Here is a 19154-nt window from a genome sequence, read left to right as displayed (position 1 = left end):
TCACAGCGCCCCTGTCTTCACTGCGAGAGCCCAGATTGGCTGAAAAAGAAGAATAACACGGAAACACAATACAGAAGCTGTTTTTTCTGCAGGGGGTGGATGGAGTTTATGCGTGTGTGTGTGTGTGTTTGTGTGTGTGTGTGTGTGTGATGACCCCCCACTGTGTGCTAAGCAGAGAGGGTGGGGGTAAGGGTAAGGGGCCCGTGGGTGGATGAGTGCCAGGCCTTTTCCTGCAGTTCTATAAGCTCCCCACTTGTCGGGCTTTGCTTGATAATCACTGATGTGTGTGTGTGTGTGTGTGTGTGTGTGTGTGTGTGTGTGTGTGTGCACAGGAACTGGCATGGCTTCAGAGGGATCTGCCAACCCCCCCATGCACAATGGCTTTTGTTGGTACAGGCCCACTGCACCAGACTACAGTCATACTCTACGCGAGATACCAGGATCCCATCAAAGAAAGATGAGACTGTGTGTGTGTGATGTGGGAGGGGCATCAGCTAATACTAAGTAATTGACAAAGAAGGGCAGAAAAGGGAAGAGGAAGAGATACCAGTTAATTACAGAAAGGAGAAAAAAAGAGATACGGATAGAGAAAGAAAAAAACCAGGATGGGACAAAAGAGATTACTGAGGAAAAGGAACCAAGAAGTTGTGTTTGGAAGTTTGGAAGAGACAGGGAAGAAGACACACACAGACGCATACACACACAAACACACACGCCACCTACTATACATCACAACACATGGAGGAATTCAGTGCTGGTATTCACATATGGCTGAGATACTGGCCAGCTATGTGAGACTGGCTTTTAAACCACTGAGTATATAACACTGATATACTGCTGCTCTTAAAATCCGAGGCGATGCCAAAGACGCACTTAAACCACCATATGGGATTTTTTTTCATGCATATCACTTAATATGGCCATTCACAGCAGGTCCTTATTTCTCAAGAGAAGGATTTACAAATAAAATGATTTATTTTTTTCACATTTTTCTCCACTAATGTTACACATTCCCATTAGAGCCCAGCTGATAAATCAGCCTTGTTGCATTTATTATCTGATTTCAACTCATTGCGGATCTATCAGCATCTGTGTGTGAGTCAGCTGATACGTAACAGGATATTACAGTGGATACATTACATAGTTTGTCGATGAAAGAGCACTGTCAAGTTTATTTTTCATCTTTGGTACATAGGCTGGCTTGCAAAAGTTTGGGCACCTGCAAAAGGCTTCTTGGGCCATCTTGCATGTGCTGCTCTTTTGAGGTCTGTCCGCAGATTTTTAATTATGTTTACTTATGGACTGTGAGGACCATGGCAAAACCTTCAGGTTGCTTCTCTTGAGGTAGTCCACTGTGGATTTGGAGGTGTGTTTAGGATCATTAGTTGGGTTTCCATCCACCTATTTTTATTTGCATTTTCAACAATTGTGAAAAAAAAACTTGAATGGAAATGCCAGAAATTCGAAAAAAGTTTTTACGCTTGGAGGGGGTGGAAAAGTCAGCGTATTGATATTAGGAAAATGCGACTTTTGGCAATGGAAACAGATTTAGCGAATAAACAATGGCGTAGGCTACTGGATCCTACTTCTACTTCACACACACACCAGTGTGAACTTAGAGAGAGGTAATTACTCCAGTGTCAGGTGAGTGTAGGCTATTTCACAACTTACCTGAATAGACTGGATGTGTTGAATATCATGTGTGCTGCCTGGTGTACCAACACATCACGGCATTATGTAGGCTACGCTGACAACGCTGATAGGAGTGTGATGAGAGCTCTCGCAATAGCCAAGAAGTTCCCAAGGAATCTCTCCATCTCGTCGTAGTCATGGATGTGCCGGTAATTGTTTACATCAGTTGTGGACGTGAGACGCTACGTCATCTCACGGCGCCCTCTTCTTCTATTGGTGTTCTTTTGCATTTTTATTTTTAATGAGAAGCGCCACCTTCTGCTCGACCTGTTGACTCCCAATACTCGCAAAACAATAATGAATGGAAACGTAAATTCGCATTTTCTTTTGCGCATTTTCACAAAATTCGCTTAAAATTTGCGATACATTTGGATGGAAACCCAGTTATTGTCCTGTTGTAGAGGCCATCCTCTCTTCACCTTAAGCTTTTTTTACAGATGGTGTGATGTTTGCCTCCAGAATTTGTAGGAATTTAACTGAATCCATTCTACCTGTGAAATGTTCCTGGTGCCACTGGCTGCAACACAAGACCAAAGCATAATGGATCCACTTCCATGTTTAAAAATCTTCACCCTTTTCTCTCCAAACATACCTTTGCTCACTGTGTCCAAAACGTTCTATTTTAACTCCATCAGTCCACAGGACCCGTTTCCAAAAAGCATCAGGCTTGTTTAGATGTTCCTTTGCAAACTTCCGATGCTGAATTTTGTGGTGAGGACACAGGAAAGGTTTTCTTCTGAAGTCTCTTCCATGAAGGTTATATTTGTGCAGGTGTCGCTGCACAGTAAAACAGTGCTCATCCCTCCAGAGTCTGATAAATCGTCCTGCAGGTCTTTTGCAGTCAAACAAGGGATTTGATTTGCCTAACAATCCTACGGGCAGCTCTCTCAGAAAGTTTTCTTGGTCCTCCAGAACTCAACTTGACCTCCACAGTTCCTGTTAACTGCCGTTTCTTATTTACACTACTAACAGCTACCTGAAAACACTTTGCTATCTTCTTATAACCTTCTCCTGCTTTGTGGGCATCAGTTATTACATATGGTTACTACATAGTTATTGTAGTTTTCAGAGTGCTAGGCAGCTGTTTAGAGGAGCCCATGGCTGCTGATTGTTGGGCCAAGGTTTCAAGGTTTCAGAGACCCCTGGTAAAGGTTGTGTGAGAGCTCAAATGTCTTACTTAACTATTCACAGTAAATGGAATTTTGGCCAGGTCTGCCCAAACTTTGTCACTGAACCTTAAATATCCAAATTCAAGACATCATCATCAAAATGTTTATTCATGTTTGGGACTGTGGAACCAGGTAGTGTGAAGACTAGGTATGAAGCTTAGACTATCTTGCTTTTAACACTGTTAACCAGAAAGACACTGCTGCATCCTGGATATCTGAAGATTGTGGCAAGGGAGTCAGGGGACGTATTAAACCTGGACTAAATCTGGTACGTTTTGTCAACCAAAGAAGAAATCTTAATGAAAACTTTGCAACCTTTCATTATTTAATGTCTTAAAGGGATACTTTTAAGATTAGACCCAGTGTGGGTAGTATGTGTAAATGAACTCACATCTGTAGCCCAAACTACAGATTGTAATTATGCATTTTTTGTATGTCCGCCACCACAGAGTATGGAAGCAGATTGAGGCAGTGCTGATCAAATATAAACCAAGATTCTGTTGCTGCATTGCCCGTTTCTCACCTCAAATATCTTCGGAAACATATTTTAGTGCACTGTTTGGCTGTAATATGAGAGTTTGTGAACAGGGAGCGGGCACCATACTGTTCCCTTTGTTGTAAAAACAAAGGTTGAAAAACAGATCAAGTGCTGCTGATCAAATATGAACCAAGATTCTGTAACTGCATTGACTATTTGACAGTGCAGTGCATTCTGGTAGTTGTAGGTTTTTTGTTTTTTTTTTACCTCTTGAACAAAAGCGAATGCCACAGCTCTTTTCTTCTGTTTTCTCTGCTCAAATCGCACCAGTTTCAACAGTATTTTCATCTTCCTACTGCATACACAGCCCAGTTTTATAAAAAGACCATATTTCCAGCAGTGACATACTTCTTTAAAGATTACGTAATGGAACTTAATTTACTACCTATTTAGCTGTCTTTAAGCCTCATATTCTTTTCTGTTCTTTGTCAGGATATCTGCAGTGTCTTTCGTATTACCATCAACATGTGTTTATGCTTTTATTCCTTTATTATGAAAACAATAAAATAGAAACTTAAAAGTGTTTAATTATGATATGCGTATAATGCTAAAAACAAATACAGACTGAGATACATGCTGATTTAAAAAAAAATAAAAAAAATTCAAGTATAGTCTCAAAAATCCAGAATTTTAAATTAAATTAAAATTAAAAAATTAATAAACAAACAAAAAACAAAACAAACAGATTTGACCTTTAAATGGCTTTTCTGATACCTTCATCAACCACATGCTTATATTTACATTTTTGTTTTTTGGTCAAAGTGTTTTGGTTGCTCTAATTGTTCCTCCTGTTCATAGTGGCCATAAAAGGATCTGTTCCTCACACACTTTAGAGTTCAGTGATGATTTAAAGCTTCAACAGTCTGAATGAGATAAATTAAGTATTTATTAAAGTAAAATATTTTCAGTACAATATCCCCTCTTTGAAATGGCTTCAGGTGGGAGTCTCTTCACAGCCAAAACAGACAGGAACAATAATCCCTCTATCACATATCAGCATGTGAGCATTGTTTAAAGTTGACTTGATAAAGTGTGAACCTGTCCTTTAAGGTTCTCTAAACATTTATCTTCCTGCAGATGATCTCGTCGAGGAAAGTGAAGCCTGTGACTCAGCTTGGGCAGCATCCAACATTCCAGCTCTCACAGTGTATGGAGATATACAATACAGTGCTGGCAGGGCGCCCTGGCAGCCACCACACTCTCCAGTTACAGTGCAGCAGCGGTGGAATGGCAGATGAACTCATTGGCCTTTATGTAGTGAATGATGGAGAAAAAAAGGGGGAGAACCACAGCATTGTTTAGCTTGAGGGATGCACATTGTGTACCTCCACAGCAATGTCTTTCATCATCACAGCATATCCATATGGTTGGCCTATATTCCAGCCTGTGTCCCCTCACATATAGGGCCCCTGTGGGAATTCAATTCCGCTGTAATCATGATGGTTGGATTCCCCTCCACTCCCCCCTCCAACCTTTATTATTATTGTCACCTTAGGGGCCATATTCGGCCCCGTTGGCCCTCAGACCTTTTCAAGGCGCATGTCCCCAGGGAGCACACAGCTACAACCCGTACATTGTGATGTATGCATGTGTGAATCCTGTGATATCCCTGCATGCATCTGAGTCATTTTCTGTGTCTGTTTGGTCTACTGAGGCAGCTAACAGCCATGGTCGGATTAAACAAACTGGATTTCACAAGGTGGAAGTCCTCTTAGTGCATTTTGTGATGTCCCTCTTGGGGGAAAGCTCTCGGCATGGACAGCAGAGTGGCCCTGAGGGTGAGTGCCCAGTAATTATACGACAATACCCATGGGGGGCACGGGGCAAGCCCATTAATGCCACAGCACTGATGGACTGTTGGTAATTGCCATTTTGGAAGGGTGGAGGTTTGGGAGGAGGGGTAGCCGAGGTCACACACCAACACCTTCAGAGTTGCTGAGGTGGCATTTTCAGTGAAGCTGGACGTGTTGTACGCCAGCCTGACCTCACTTTTTTGTTTTCTTTTTGCTTTTTCATTTTGCTGCTTTAGATTAAATCAATAAAACGTCTCTCTTTACATTGTTGTGTACATGTACATGTCATTCTGTTGTACTGTGTGTGTAAAGCTTCCTATTTGGGACTTACAAAGCTTTCTTTCATTGGACAAAAAGCACTAACACCCACTAACATCTGGCTTTTGTCTTTAATGAAAAAGCTGACAATTGGCATTTATGCCTGGGACGAATGACTCTGCACTAGGCTAGGGTATTTATCAGCTCCAACTCCAGTCAAGTCCGATCAGCATTAATGGAAAAATGACACCTGAGTTAGCACACTAATTTTTGCCCCTTTTCAGCCGGGACCGTTGGTAACTTCTGTGACTCTCTGCTACTCTCACTACAGGGTTTCATGCTCAATTATGCGATTATTTTCCCAGATCTGATCTTGACCCATATACAACATCAGGGTAAAAGGATCTTTGCACACAAAACAAAAAAAGTCTCATTTGTGAAACTGGTATTTCGCGAAAAGATAAATACCACAGTGGTGCAAGCTTCATCTCCCAAATCACGGCACATTAGGAGGGTCCGATCATCCTGAGTCATCCTGAATAATAATCATGCGCTTCTGTTTGGAAGAGTTTGTTGCAAAATGTGCATTTAGGTCCAGTAGCTCTAGAAGCAGCTATTGCTGGTGGTTATGACAGAGGAGGTGTGGTTGCGGCTGGGAGAGGATTGAGGAGTGGTAGGGCTGTGATGTGAAGGGTTTCAAGGAGGAACAGTTACAGCATGCCATGACATGTAAGCAAACTGTCGGTGTCAGGGTCTGACTATTGGACTCTATAGGCTAGGGACTGGAGCAGGCTGCTGTAGCCACAGCGTTATGTCTACAGCAGCATTCTTTCAAGGGAATGCTCTTACACTGTATAGTGAGTCCAATAACATTGGAATTCTGATACGACTGTTTTCTCAGTGGTTGCATGGCCAGTGATTGGATATGTATTGGATTTTGGACCACACATGAAAGTGGCCCAGATCTGATAGATAAAAACTGGATTTCTGTATTGACACTACTCTGAAAAAATCGGATCTGTGTCACGAGAGAGCAGAAAATATCAGATTTGGGTCAAATTTGCTTGTAATGTGAATGTAGCCTCTGTCATCTAAGCCATGAATTCTGTCCATCTCCATCTAAGCAGTGCTCGAACATCACTTCAAATTACTGGACACTGGGTTTGAAGAGAGACGGAATACATAACAGGTATAAAAAAGCACTGTAACAATGTCACTGGCCTCCATGCTGCTTTCTGTTGTTAATAACCTGTTTTCTGGCGCATGCTGATGTTGAATGTCAAGTCCATCAGTCAAGTCGGACTTGTTGTCTTGTCTGAGTATACATGCAGAAGAAAAATCAAATTTCGGACCAAGTACGTCTGACTCCACCTTGATAGGCGGCGCTGTGTCCTTTTGAATATAGTGTGTATTGAACTAGTTCCAGTTGACCTGAAGAGGAAGCTAACCACGAATGAAGATGGCCAGGAATGAGTATAGTTTCCTTGTCCGTCCAGAAGTGCGTCTTCTGCGTCTTGGTCGCCATGGTGTTTGTTTGTTTGTTTTTCCGGGAGTTACTGCACTGCTATATATTTAACTGCTGCTGTGTCATCTCCGTCTTTTTCTGGGTGAAATCCTGCGAAAGAAAAAGTGGTGCATGCGCAGAATGCAGAGTCTGACTCCAGTCAGACTAAGTGGATACGTGCAGCAATAGTTCGATTTTCAATCGAATTATCGTGGTGTGTTAGCCGAGCTATGGATAGTCCAATTTCAGTTGGACTAAGCTGTTTACATGCATTTAAAAGTCCGGTTTCAGTCAGACTAGGCCAATAATTTGATTTTCTCAAGCTGCATGTAAACGTACTGAATGGCAAAAAAGTATGTTACTGAGCTTTTAAAAGAAATCTGCATTCATGTGCTAATTTCATAAGCTGGTATGTCAATACTTGCATAGCTGCACGCTCACAATGATACATGCAAACATGCCGATTGTTAGTACATTATGTATAATGTATGGTCATTATTTTAGTTTAGTACATAGCGTGCTAATATTTAGCACTAATTAGCACCTAACACAAAGTACAGCTGAGGCTGAAGGGTCGTTGTTTCTGCAAGTATCTGTTCATAAATCAAAGTATACAACACACTGAAATTTTGACCTGATGATGGCGCTAGATGATATCTATCTATCTACAGTGTATGTAGTTAGAACTAATGGCTCTCTACATGGAGATGGCTGAGCTAACTTTGCTAACTGCATAAACAGCACTTAAATACAGCAACAGAGCTAGCAGAGTTAACCAGGGGGAAGCCAGAGGGTGGGCGCTACACCTCCCCAACAATCCCGTCCTGATATCAGCAGTACCTGCTGTACAGTATGAGCACGGTGGTGATGAGCTTTAGCCCGTTGGATATATACATGCACTAATATGGACGTGCAGTCTGACTAGCTTACCACAACAAACCACAGAGAAGCTCGAATTACAACACACACACAGGATGCCATTACTCTATAGGGAGGAGCCAGAATGTGTATTTAACTCTCACTGTTTATTATTTATTCAGGCTGCACATGTTCTTTCGGTCACTTTCACTTCCGGGAGGAACTGACACCAGCGTGGGTGTGGTTTCACATTACTTTACCTGTTCATTCACTGGTGTGGCAGCTTTTTAGACGAAGAGGGTGAGTTTTGGCTCCGATATTTTCTTTTGACCGTAATCTTAATTTAGTTTAATTTTGTTTCATCTCATTTTGCTGAAGTTATCTCAGTTGTTTGTTTAATAAATCATAGTCAAACGCATCTTTGGACTTCGGCATGGATTTCTTTGAACGAGTCACAGTCAAGAGCCTACCCAGCCTACTCAGCTCGCTACATTTCTATATCTTTACAAAACAAATTGTGGTTTGCTGCTACATTAATGCTCTGAATGTCCCATATAGAACCTTTAAAAGTAAAAACTACATACATTGCAAAGTAACAACAGCAGAGGTCAACAGGTCGATCTGTCTTTGGCGAGCTGGGCGAAGGCCGTTTTGTGTCATCTCCACGGTAACATTAAGTTTCTTGTAATGCACTTTGACAAATATATGAGCAAGAAGGTCAAAGTTCAAGGTGCAATGTTATGAAAAAGTAGTATGCAACAGTATGTACTTTGTATAGGCAGCTGCAGAATGTACTGACAGCACAATGGAAAAGTATGCTAACTGGAGCTCAGTGATAGCGGATTCATGCTAACAATGAATGTCCAAGGCTTGTCATGTCCTTCTTGGGGACGTCATTAGCGAACACTTTGTGAGAAGTCACTTTTTCAACAGTGACTACAGCTGTAAGAGATGTACCCATCAAATTAACCAAGTCTCTTTAGGATGAACCTGTGATATAGTCATCCTTTATTATAACAGGTCTGTCATGGGTTGTGTAAATTCTGCTCTGTTCTGTACCTAATATATAATTCAACATTTTCAAACCCAGCCGCGGTGACAACTACATGTCAGTAATGGATGAATAGCCGCTCTGTAATGGAACATACATGTGCGCACACACACACTCTCACACACACACTCATATGCACACACACAGCTGGGCAACCTATTTTAAGGATTACCCACAATTCATCTAGTTGTCAGTCACAAGCCATGACAGGCTGTCTCTCTCTGCTACCGGAACAATACATCAAGACACAAAGAGCCAGACACTTGTTACCACTCTCACTGAGCATCCTGTGTCTTTGCCTCACCCTCCCTTTATGTTTCCTGCTTTCTTTCTCTCCCCTCACTATTTTTCCTTTCTTTCCACCTACCTCTTTCTCTCTCGCGCTGTGTATTTTGTGGTGGTGGTGATTTTTTCCACCCTTTAATTCACTGAATGTCCCGATTCAAAGGATGAGCGTGTGTTTGCACGTGTGCTTCTGTGTACATGAGTCACCGCCCCACCGTACACACACAGACAAGCTGTGTAAGTAGCATGTGAGTGTTTCAGGTATTGTGTAAGTGACTTTTTTTGTATGTTGTGCATTGTGCGTGTGTTTTTTTCTATTACGCATACATGCACATGTGCATCATTTGTGATTGTAAAATGTGTGAACATAATTGAGGGGCGGGTCACTTGTTCACTGAAGGTGGCAGCGGTGCACACATGCACACACACAAGCAAGGATCTCTTTTCACTGTGGAATAAAGAAAACAATCCTCAGTGGACCCGAAAAAAAAGGGCGGGAGAGGTGGATGAGCAGCAAAGAGAGGAGGGTGGAGTGCGTGTGGTTGTGGATGGGGGGTGGGGGTCAGGAGTCAGAGCAGATGGCACATATTGCTGCCACCCCTCCCCCTCCACTCTTTCTCTCCTCCCCCTCCTCCTCCTCCCCCATGGCGGCTCAGCGGGTTATGGAGTAGGGGCAATTAACAAGCAGGGAGGAGGTCCCTCCACCACCCCCACCCACCATCCACCTCCACCCAAGTGTGTGTGTGTGTGTGTGTGTGTGTGTGTCGTGGAGGACCACTCCATCAAGCTGCCCCTCCCCTCGGGGGAGCTAAAGTGCGTGCACACACACTTACTCCACCTCCTGCGCTCACAGCTCCATTAGTGATGCCAGAGACAGGTGCAAAGAGGCTCGACACCTGTCAATCAAAAGTCCCTAATGTTTAAATACAGACACACACATAACCCTTCAAAGTCTGGGTAAAGAAAAATCAGTGATTTCTTTCTGAACACATCATACATGTTAGAAAAGACTTGTTGAACACATATGAGAAACTGGGAACTGTGAAGTACTGAACTGTTGTGTTAGAGCTTTTCTGTGTCCAGGATTTTTTGGGCGGGCCTAAAAGCGTGCTCGATGACGCACTGGAGCCATCCTCAGCATAACTCTTCACTATCAAACGACGCTGCTTACAGACATTGGTGTGCATAGCATCAGTGTTGTTTCTTTCGCCCACTTTGTGTGAGCAGCAAGTTTGCTACGTCCCAATTGCATCCCAATTAACATCTCTGTTAAATGCAACAATCATATAAACACAAGCAAAATAGCCATCATTAGCAATGTTGCCAACTTCCTCACTAGATTTATTGAGAATTCTCTTTGAGAATTGTGTGTTATTTTACACTTCCAGTTTGGACAGGCAGAATTGGCACGGTAAGGCTGGTTTCAGAAGTCATGACACAAATGACCAAGCAGCTGATGACCAGAGACTCGTTGTGTTCTGTGGAGTAAAATTACTGTTCCTGCCGATTGCCAATATGCTTCGATTTCATGATTTATAGTTTTACAATTCTATGATTTTACCATATCATGATTTTATCTATTTCACCTTATGAGAATTTTTTTGTATAATGCCATTATTGTAAAGCACTTTGTGCTGCATTTCTTGTATGAAAGATGCTATATAAATAAAGTTTATTATTATTATCATTATCATTATCATTAATTGAGTCTGGTGGCTTTGAGGAAAGTGTAACATAACAGTGTCAGTTTCCCATCGTAAAGAGCTGTCTAAGGCCAAGGTAACGCAGGAAAATATTCTAAATGTAACATATACTTGAACTAGTGTTGATTTTTCAGGTGGTTCTTTTTGATTGCGGCTCAAATACATTGTGCTGCTGCCCCTGTCCACAGTCACCAGACTCCTTTGACAGAAACACTTATTTTACCTCATAGCTCTCATGTCAGTAAAACGCTTTGTTGAGGAGTTTTCTGTTTTATTTTATTCACCAAAGTTGTAAAATGCTCCCATTTCTGTCGGGAGTAATTCAGAACACTAATTAAAGATGCATAATATATATAATTGTATGTATATGCAAATAAGTTACATTATCAATATGCAAATAAGGGCATGACATCATGTGGTGACTTCTGGAGTGAGTGTGAGCTACTTTCATTGTAAAAGTGTTGGCAACACTGGTCAATAACATACCTTTTAGCCAGGCAATAGCCATGATTTGGCTCACAGTCAGTGGTTCAGAGGGTGTCTACCCTGCAACCACAGACTGTGTATGCTACTGGGTTAGCTGCTAACAAGTGTCTGTCGCTGCGAAGCCACATTCGTGCTATGCTACTATGAACTGTGTGCTACTGGGTTAGCTGCTAACAAGTGTCTGTCGCTGCGGAGCCGCATTCGTGCTATGCTACTATGAACTGTATGCTACTGGGTTAGCTGCTAACAAGTGTCTGTCGCTGCGGAGCCGCATTTGTGCTATGCTACTATGAACTGTGTGCTACTGGGTTAGCTGCTAACAAGAGTCTGTGGCTTTGTAGTGGCTTGTTCTTCGGCTCAGTGTGTGTGTGCATGTTACTGTGCTACTGGGTTAACAAGTGTCCGCAGTTTCACAATGGCTCGATCTTCATTTCAGCTCCTTCAGCGGACACACCCCTTGCGAGAAAGAGCAGAGAATACTGCTTATTTTTTCATTATTTCAATCCTAATTTTAAATGTTTGGCAATTTTATAATCATTCAAATATGGCTGGGTGATTAATGACACATTTTGCATGCACACGTGGCCAGACCCCAAACTGATGCACACGTGCATGCAAACAGAAAACACAGTCACAAACAATAACTCAAACAGCGATCAAACAAAAAGCACAGATGGAGTGCTACAACCAGCGAGCGATCGATTTATTACATTTATTAAATCTTCCGGGAAGTATAACTCCACAGTAGAATTTCCAGGCTCCAGAACAGCCATTAGTAACCCTACTATCTTAGTAATCAGTTGCAAAAACGATCTTTTCCACATTGCCTCTCCTCCCTCCCTTTTCCCTCTTAATTCCTTCTCCTCTTCGCCTCTCCCCCTCCTCCCCCTCTCCTGCCTCCTCCCCTCCCCTCCCGGTGGCACGGCCTGTCATGTACAGCCTATGATTAGAATAATAAGACTAATTAAATCCATATCGCCGAGGCTCGCAAACACAGCAGTGTGCGCCTGTGTGTGTGCCCACTCCTCTGCTACTGTTGCCTACCATTGGAACCAGGCTCCACACATGACAGTGGGTTACTGTGGAAAGCCCTTTCAAACATAAACAAACCATTATAAATGCTCAGCTGTTGAACGGAGTTCTTTGGCCTTCACAAACAGGCAGCATGTATAGACTTTCCATTTAAGGCTGTGTCCAAGAGCGAGAGACTCTTAAAAGAGCCAAAAGAGGGAACAGTAACACTGTGTATAAATAGAGGGGGGAGAGAGAGAGAGCTGTAAAAACCAGGAGAGAGAATAGTAATATTGTGTATCAACAGAGACGGAGACAGAGAGTGAGACAGACTGAAGTCTAAGACGGAATAATAGCACAATGTGTAAACACAGGAAAGGAGACAATCATACAGAGACAAAATAAGAGAGAGAGAGGATGGAAAGCACATACAGTACATTTATGTAAGAACTGCGCGTACCCTACCTGATTTCATGCTACTTCACCATATTTTACAGTCACATGTTGTACTTTTGGCTCAAGAAAAACATTTTAGCTTCTTTCCAAAGCTCTCTTTTTTAATGCAACTACCCTGCACTTTCCACGTGCACAACCAAGTGCACAAATTCCTATTTTGCACAATTCATTGTATAGAGTCAACAAAGATACACAAAAGACATCAAATTCTTCAAGGAGTGATTGGGTAAAGTAGGATGTAGTGAGGAGGAGAAAGCTTTGGTGACAAGCTGCTGTTCATATTAACACCTTTTGCCTTTGGATGTAGTTGAATTACACCCTTTATCAACTAAATCATAAACATTACCTTGCCGAAACGCTAGAAAGTGGCAAATTTTCCTTTCACGTCCTTTGTGAAATAGGTAGTTCCTCATGCTTGGTGACAATGTAATGATTTGAGCTCTTGGTCAGGCAGTAAGAGCCTGTTTACACCCGTATTAACAGACATCTTGGGTGATCCACTCACAAGTGGACAGCTCTAAGTCTGTCCAGCCCTTTTTAGATAGGAATTGTGCAAATTTGCAGGAAAGTCCAATCAGTCTTTTTCCCGCATTGGCAGTATAAAACAAAATCAGGGAGTGCGGCAAAATGCCACCTGTCTACTTTTGTTTATACAGAATGCACCTTTTTCGGGGCAATGGGGGGCGTGAGCAAGTAACAAAACGTGTAGCTCAGCGCGTGACATAACCAGTGACGTGGGAGGGAAGCCGCGGCTATTCAGTCCTTCAGCGATTCTCTTGTAAGTCGGTCCGTTCTTCACCATTCCCGTCATCTGATGGTTAATGGCCTCTTTGTTTGCGAGGACAAGGAGGGTGCGCAATTCCTTGCCTCCCCAGTTGCTCATCTTTAAAGTGTCTGTCAGGTTTGTGTTTCCCTCTTGCTGCTAGCTGCTCGCTAATTTCTGCTATCTCCACCAGTGGCTCGCACGTGCGACATCATCAACAGCTCCTCCCACAAGTCTTCAACAGCCCCTCCCGTTACAGAAGGCCATCTCGGTCTGTTTAAACTAAAAGGGTTCCGCCTATATGACTACCCTACGAGGCGGAAAATTGGGCACCTCCGATCAACTCGCCATTCTGCCTCTGTGTGTCTAAAAGCTTGCAGCTTGCTGTCAAAACGGCCCAACATTCGCGGAAAATCTGGCAGTGTAAAAGGGGCTTCTGTTTACACCTGGCATTAGAATACGTCTCTACATGCGTATTGAGTGACCACCCGGGGTCGGATCTCACTACATGCAAATAAACATATGAATTATTTCCGTTTACAAAGGCTTGTATTGTTGCTTGTAACCAGTGAGAGGTTTGTCGAGTTGTACGCACACTTACAGTCTTTACTATTTAAAATGAGTAAAATCTTATTTCATTGTAGGGATGTGCTACTTGGGACAGTTGATGAGACTTTTCCTGGCTGCACACACAATGTGTCAGGATTGGGTTTTGTTACAGCTCAAATGAGTTTGTTGGGACCTTTTAATTGCTGCTGCTCCTCATGCTAACCGGGTATATGTTGAACTGACCATTCACCAGGAGTAGAGTGACTCAGAAGATGGTCCTTCAGTTTCGCGCCTGTGTAACTGCAACAACAGAAAGTTTTTTTATCCACTGGGGCATCAGATTAACAAGAACATCAGCTGAACAGGCAGTCCTTCACTGTAGCCCAGGGCACCATTAGCATACACCCTGCTGACAGAATGTGGCTGTATGCGGCCTCCGATTATGGTCTGAATGATCGTATCTCAAGATGCACTGAGGATGCATTACTTACAGCTGTCCACTTGTGATCCGATCACCCAGGACCAATGCTAATTCCAGGTGTGAGCAGGGTCTGAGCTGCCACCATCCATTCCAGAGTGCAAACCATGCCCCATCTCTTGTGGAACGGCTCATTGTCCAACAGGATGTTATCTAAAATGGGATGTTGAAACCCAGCTAATGTGAAAGCTTCATCCCTTCTAGATTCTTTGGTTTTCTTGATTCTCTCAAAGGCTGTCAAGGTGGTTTGAAATTGGTCAACATGGAAGTCGGTATTCAGTGCAACGCGTCATGGTGGATTTACTCTCCAATGATACAATTGAAATGAACTGATTTATTTACTGTCATAAATAGTGGCGGGTATCAGTACTTGTTACCTTTTGAGGTTTTCGACCAAAATAACCCAGTACCAGGCAGTATTGAAATTTCTCTGCATTTGATCCTTCAAGTACCCAGATCTAGGAAAGAGACTATTTGTATGGTTTTGCTCACTGCTAATCACCGCGAGCGCTCTTTGATTTAAAGCAACGTGTGATTAGCCCACTACCACAGCAGCTACAAACCATAGAGTCTGTGGTGTGGTGAAGTTGAGCGCAGTGTACTTGACGAATTTGGCAGTTCAGCACAGTTCAGGTTGCATTTTATGCAAGTCAATGCTTCCATTCCCACGTATCCATAGAAAACATTTTGTATGAGCCCCACGAATTACATTACGTACTTGACATAAAGTTACAGAGGTTTGGCTTAGGCAAGTAAAGTTACCATGGTTAGGTTTAGGAGAAGAAAGAATATGAGGACGTACCTTAAAGTGACTCCAAGTATACTCAAAGTTTACACGGTTCCGAACATCAGTCTCTCGTATTTTGTTACCCATCCCCACCCTAACCTGCCTCCTTGGTCACGTGTTCACAGCCTTCCCAAACAGGTGCACGTTGCATGAATTACTTGCTCATCATTATGTATATGTACGAATTTTGATGCATGACATTTCGTAGGAAAATGTATGAACAGTGCATGAGAACAGCCTGTCCATTGGCATATTGAGTATCGCATGAATTAGAAAAAAGGTATGAAGTTCTTTCCTGTTATTGGTATCACTTTAAAGGTACTGGTAGTGGTATTGTAATTTTTTAAAAGATACCAACGCTAATACTGGTATGACCTACTGGGCCTGATGTTTTTAAGTTGCAATCTGTGAAATCTAATTGTATAACATAATCTGCATAATGAGTACTTTCCATCGTGCAATTTGAGTAACAGCGTTCATGCAGGGCCTGTACAAGTGTCTTTATATATTATATTGTTGCATTGCTATGTTTTCTCACGTAAATCATGTGAATACCTCTTTCATCACTGACAGCGCCTCAGACAGAGAGAGAGACAGACGAGGAGACAGGCTGGAGCTCCAGGTTACAGAGGGCTCTTTCTGCTGCAAGAGAAAAGCTCGCCTTTCCCCCTCTCTGCGCCTTGTTCCCTGTTCGGGAGAGTTTACGTTTTCTATTAACCATGTGGTACTGACGGGGGCAACTCAGGGGATCCCCTACCTGATATAAGACACACACACATACACACATGCACGCACACACAGTGGAGTTCTGTCAGTGTTGCAGACTGTCTGTCTCCTTGTCGATCCAGTGGTGACTGTAACTAGGTGTAATGGCCAGCCTGTGGTTAGCAACTCTATGGGCCTATTCACAAGCCCCCCCACCCCCTTCTACACACACACACACACACACACACTGTTTACAGTAGTGTATTTGGACTGAGCTGCTAATTGAAACATATTTCTTTTTCCATCCAAAGAGTAAAGGGCATCCCTATTTTCCCACTGTGAAGGCGTGGTGTGTGTGTGCCTGTGTGTGTGTGTGTGTGTGTGTGTGTGTGTGTGTGTGTGTGTGTGTTCTTGTGGAATAACTCAACTGCAGGGTCCACTTTGGCTGGGGGCCAAAAGCATTACCATACAAATCCAAGTGGCGCTGCCCCCACATTCTCAGCCAAGTTATTTGGGGTATATTGCACTCTGTGACACACACACACACACACACTTGCACACACAGGTACAAATTCAAGACGCTATTCTATACATGGCCAGGTACTTAAAATGTATTATGGATTTTTTTATTCCCAGCAAGTAAACATTTATGTAGGCTACTGGCTCATAGTTATTCCCAGTGCTGTATATGTAACAGGCTCAGAGCTGTGAAGCCTTCTGTATGGATTTGGCTCAGGCTAAGAAAATGTTACATAAGTTAAGGGAGAAAATATAACATGATTATATATAAATACATGTATGATATCTGTGGATATCGTACAGAAACAGAGTCTTTTTGTGGGGCATTTCAAAACAATTTTGCAGAAAGGACTAAACATGTGGGGACATGGATCTGCACTTCAATGTCATGGCAACGTAAATGATAATGTAAAAGAAATAGATGTTTCAAATCATAAAGCTCACAAACATTTCCAAGCATCTTATGTGTTAAATGTGTCCATATATTACAATCCATCACAATCCATATGGATGAAGGCAATGCAATATGTCATTAAGCTGCCAACTGCTATATCTGAATGCCTTTACCTGTGCTGCATTGACATTTTATGGGATTGTTAAACAAACATATTGGATAGATTCAAAGACAATAAAATTACACATTAAAACATAGTAAACTTTTATTTTAATGTAAAAAAAATAAGACCGTGTGACCAACACCAACACCCTACAATACTGAACCATTCCAGGTGAAAAAGCTTTTTCCACATGATGTGTGCTGTTTATGATGGAACTGCAATGATTGGCTGTGCCGTGTCTGGGATGGAGAAGGCAGAGAGGGAGTGGACAAAGACACAGCAGAAGAAGAGAAAAAGAGAATCTTTGTGCTTTGTATGGCTGGATGGCTTTAAGGGCCCAGACACACCAAGCCGACTTGGAAAAAGTGGCGCTGACAAAGGATGAATGATCAAAGGTTTTGCTTCCCGTAATGTTGGACAGTCGTACTTGAACTCAGCGTGAAACTTAAAGCTGGTGTAGTCTGGCTCACAGGGTGTAGACAGTATGTATAAGCCTGCCATTGGACGCCTATTTCAGACGCGATTCAACCTTTCCGCTCTGTGTCTTTTTTAAAATCCCCACTGATACATGGAACTAATCTTGCACAGCCAGACCCACACAGGGCTGGGTATCAATCAAAAAATTACAATATCAGTACCCTTAAAGTAATACCAATACAGGTCACCACAGGCATACCTTCAAACGTGTTGGGAGAAAAAAAAAAAGAAACAAGCCTGTAAGGAGGCAGGTTAGGGTGGTGGATTGGTGCCAAGATACGGGAGACTGGTGTTTGACACTATGTGAACTTTGAGTCATTTTAAGGTATATCCTCACAATGTTTCTTTTCCTAAACCTAATGACAGTAACTTTACTTATCTAAGCCAAACCAAATGTTAAGTACATAACGTCATTTGTGGGGCTCTAATTCATAGGATATCATATGAACTATTGTGCTTGCGTATCTTACAAATTGTTTTCCAAGGATACGTTGGAACGGAAACATTGACTTGCAAAAAATGGTATTAGATGCCAATGTTTTGGTGACATCTTGTCATGTTGAACTGCCTACTCCATCAAATACACTGTGCCTACCTTCACCACACCAAAGACTGTAGAGGTTGTAGCTGGTGCAATAGTAGGCCAATTACATGTTACAATAAATCAAAGAAGAAGAAGAAGAAGAGTGATTAGCTATGAGCAAAATTGTACAAAGTTATTTTGGATGACACCTTGAAGTAATCAAATATCAATAACCAGCGCTACTTATCTCCTCTCTTCTTTTTAGTGCTTTGGGTAAAATATCAACAACAACCTCTGAGCTAGCAACCTACACACTTAAACATCTTAAATGTGCTGTTTCCTTTTGTAGGGATTTAGATATTTTGATGACAGGGCTCGCCTCTTTGCCAAAACAAGTTCCCTCCCAGCACTACTTTGAAAGGGAACTGTTGCTGCATCCTCGGTTTAGCTCCCAGACGACTGTGATTGGTTTAAAGAAATACAACAACAACAATCGAGAGGATTTTTTTATCCCGTAAAGCAGAATTATGATGAGTTCAGCCGAAATCTATCTCCAGTGTGGGCACAGTGCCTGATAGTTCTAGCTATGTGAGACTACAGCTGATGATTGACATGTGCATGCATGTTTAAAGAAAAAACAAACAAAGCCAGCTTACCATTTGTATGGAATCCACAGTATGAAATATCAGTTGAAGCTAGCAACATCAGCTGTTCTTCATGAGTGGTTAAACAAACTTTTAACAGCCTCTTTTCATGTTGAGTGTTTGATACTCAAATACTCAAGGGTGCTTGCAGACAATGGGCAGCTGTTGGCTCCTTTGACACAGTATGGCAGCTTTACGGTCTCCAATGGCAGCTGCAATAGTCAGGATAGTGGCATCTGCTCCTGTGCTGTCATTGCTTGAGTTGCTTAAATTGTTAAACATATCCAGTCGAGTGCCTCTCTGTGATCAAAGGTGGTGACAGTTCCCCTAGGAATTACCTCCATATTG

Source organism: Epinephelus lanceolatus, chromosome 23 (genome assembly GCF_041903045.1).
Source record: "Epinephelus lanceolatus isolate andai-2023 chromosome 23, ASM4190304v1, whole genome shotgun sequence".
Classification (NCBI taxonomy): domain Eukaryota; kingdom Metazoa; phylum Chordata; class Actinopteri; order Perciformes; family Serranidae; genus Epinephelus; species Epinephelus lanceolatus.
Note: the sequence above shows the minus strand (reverse complement) of the source record.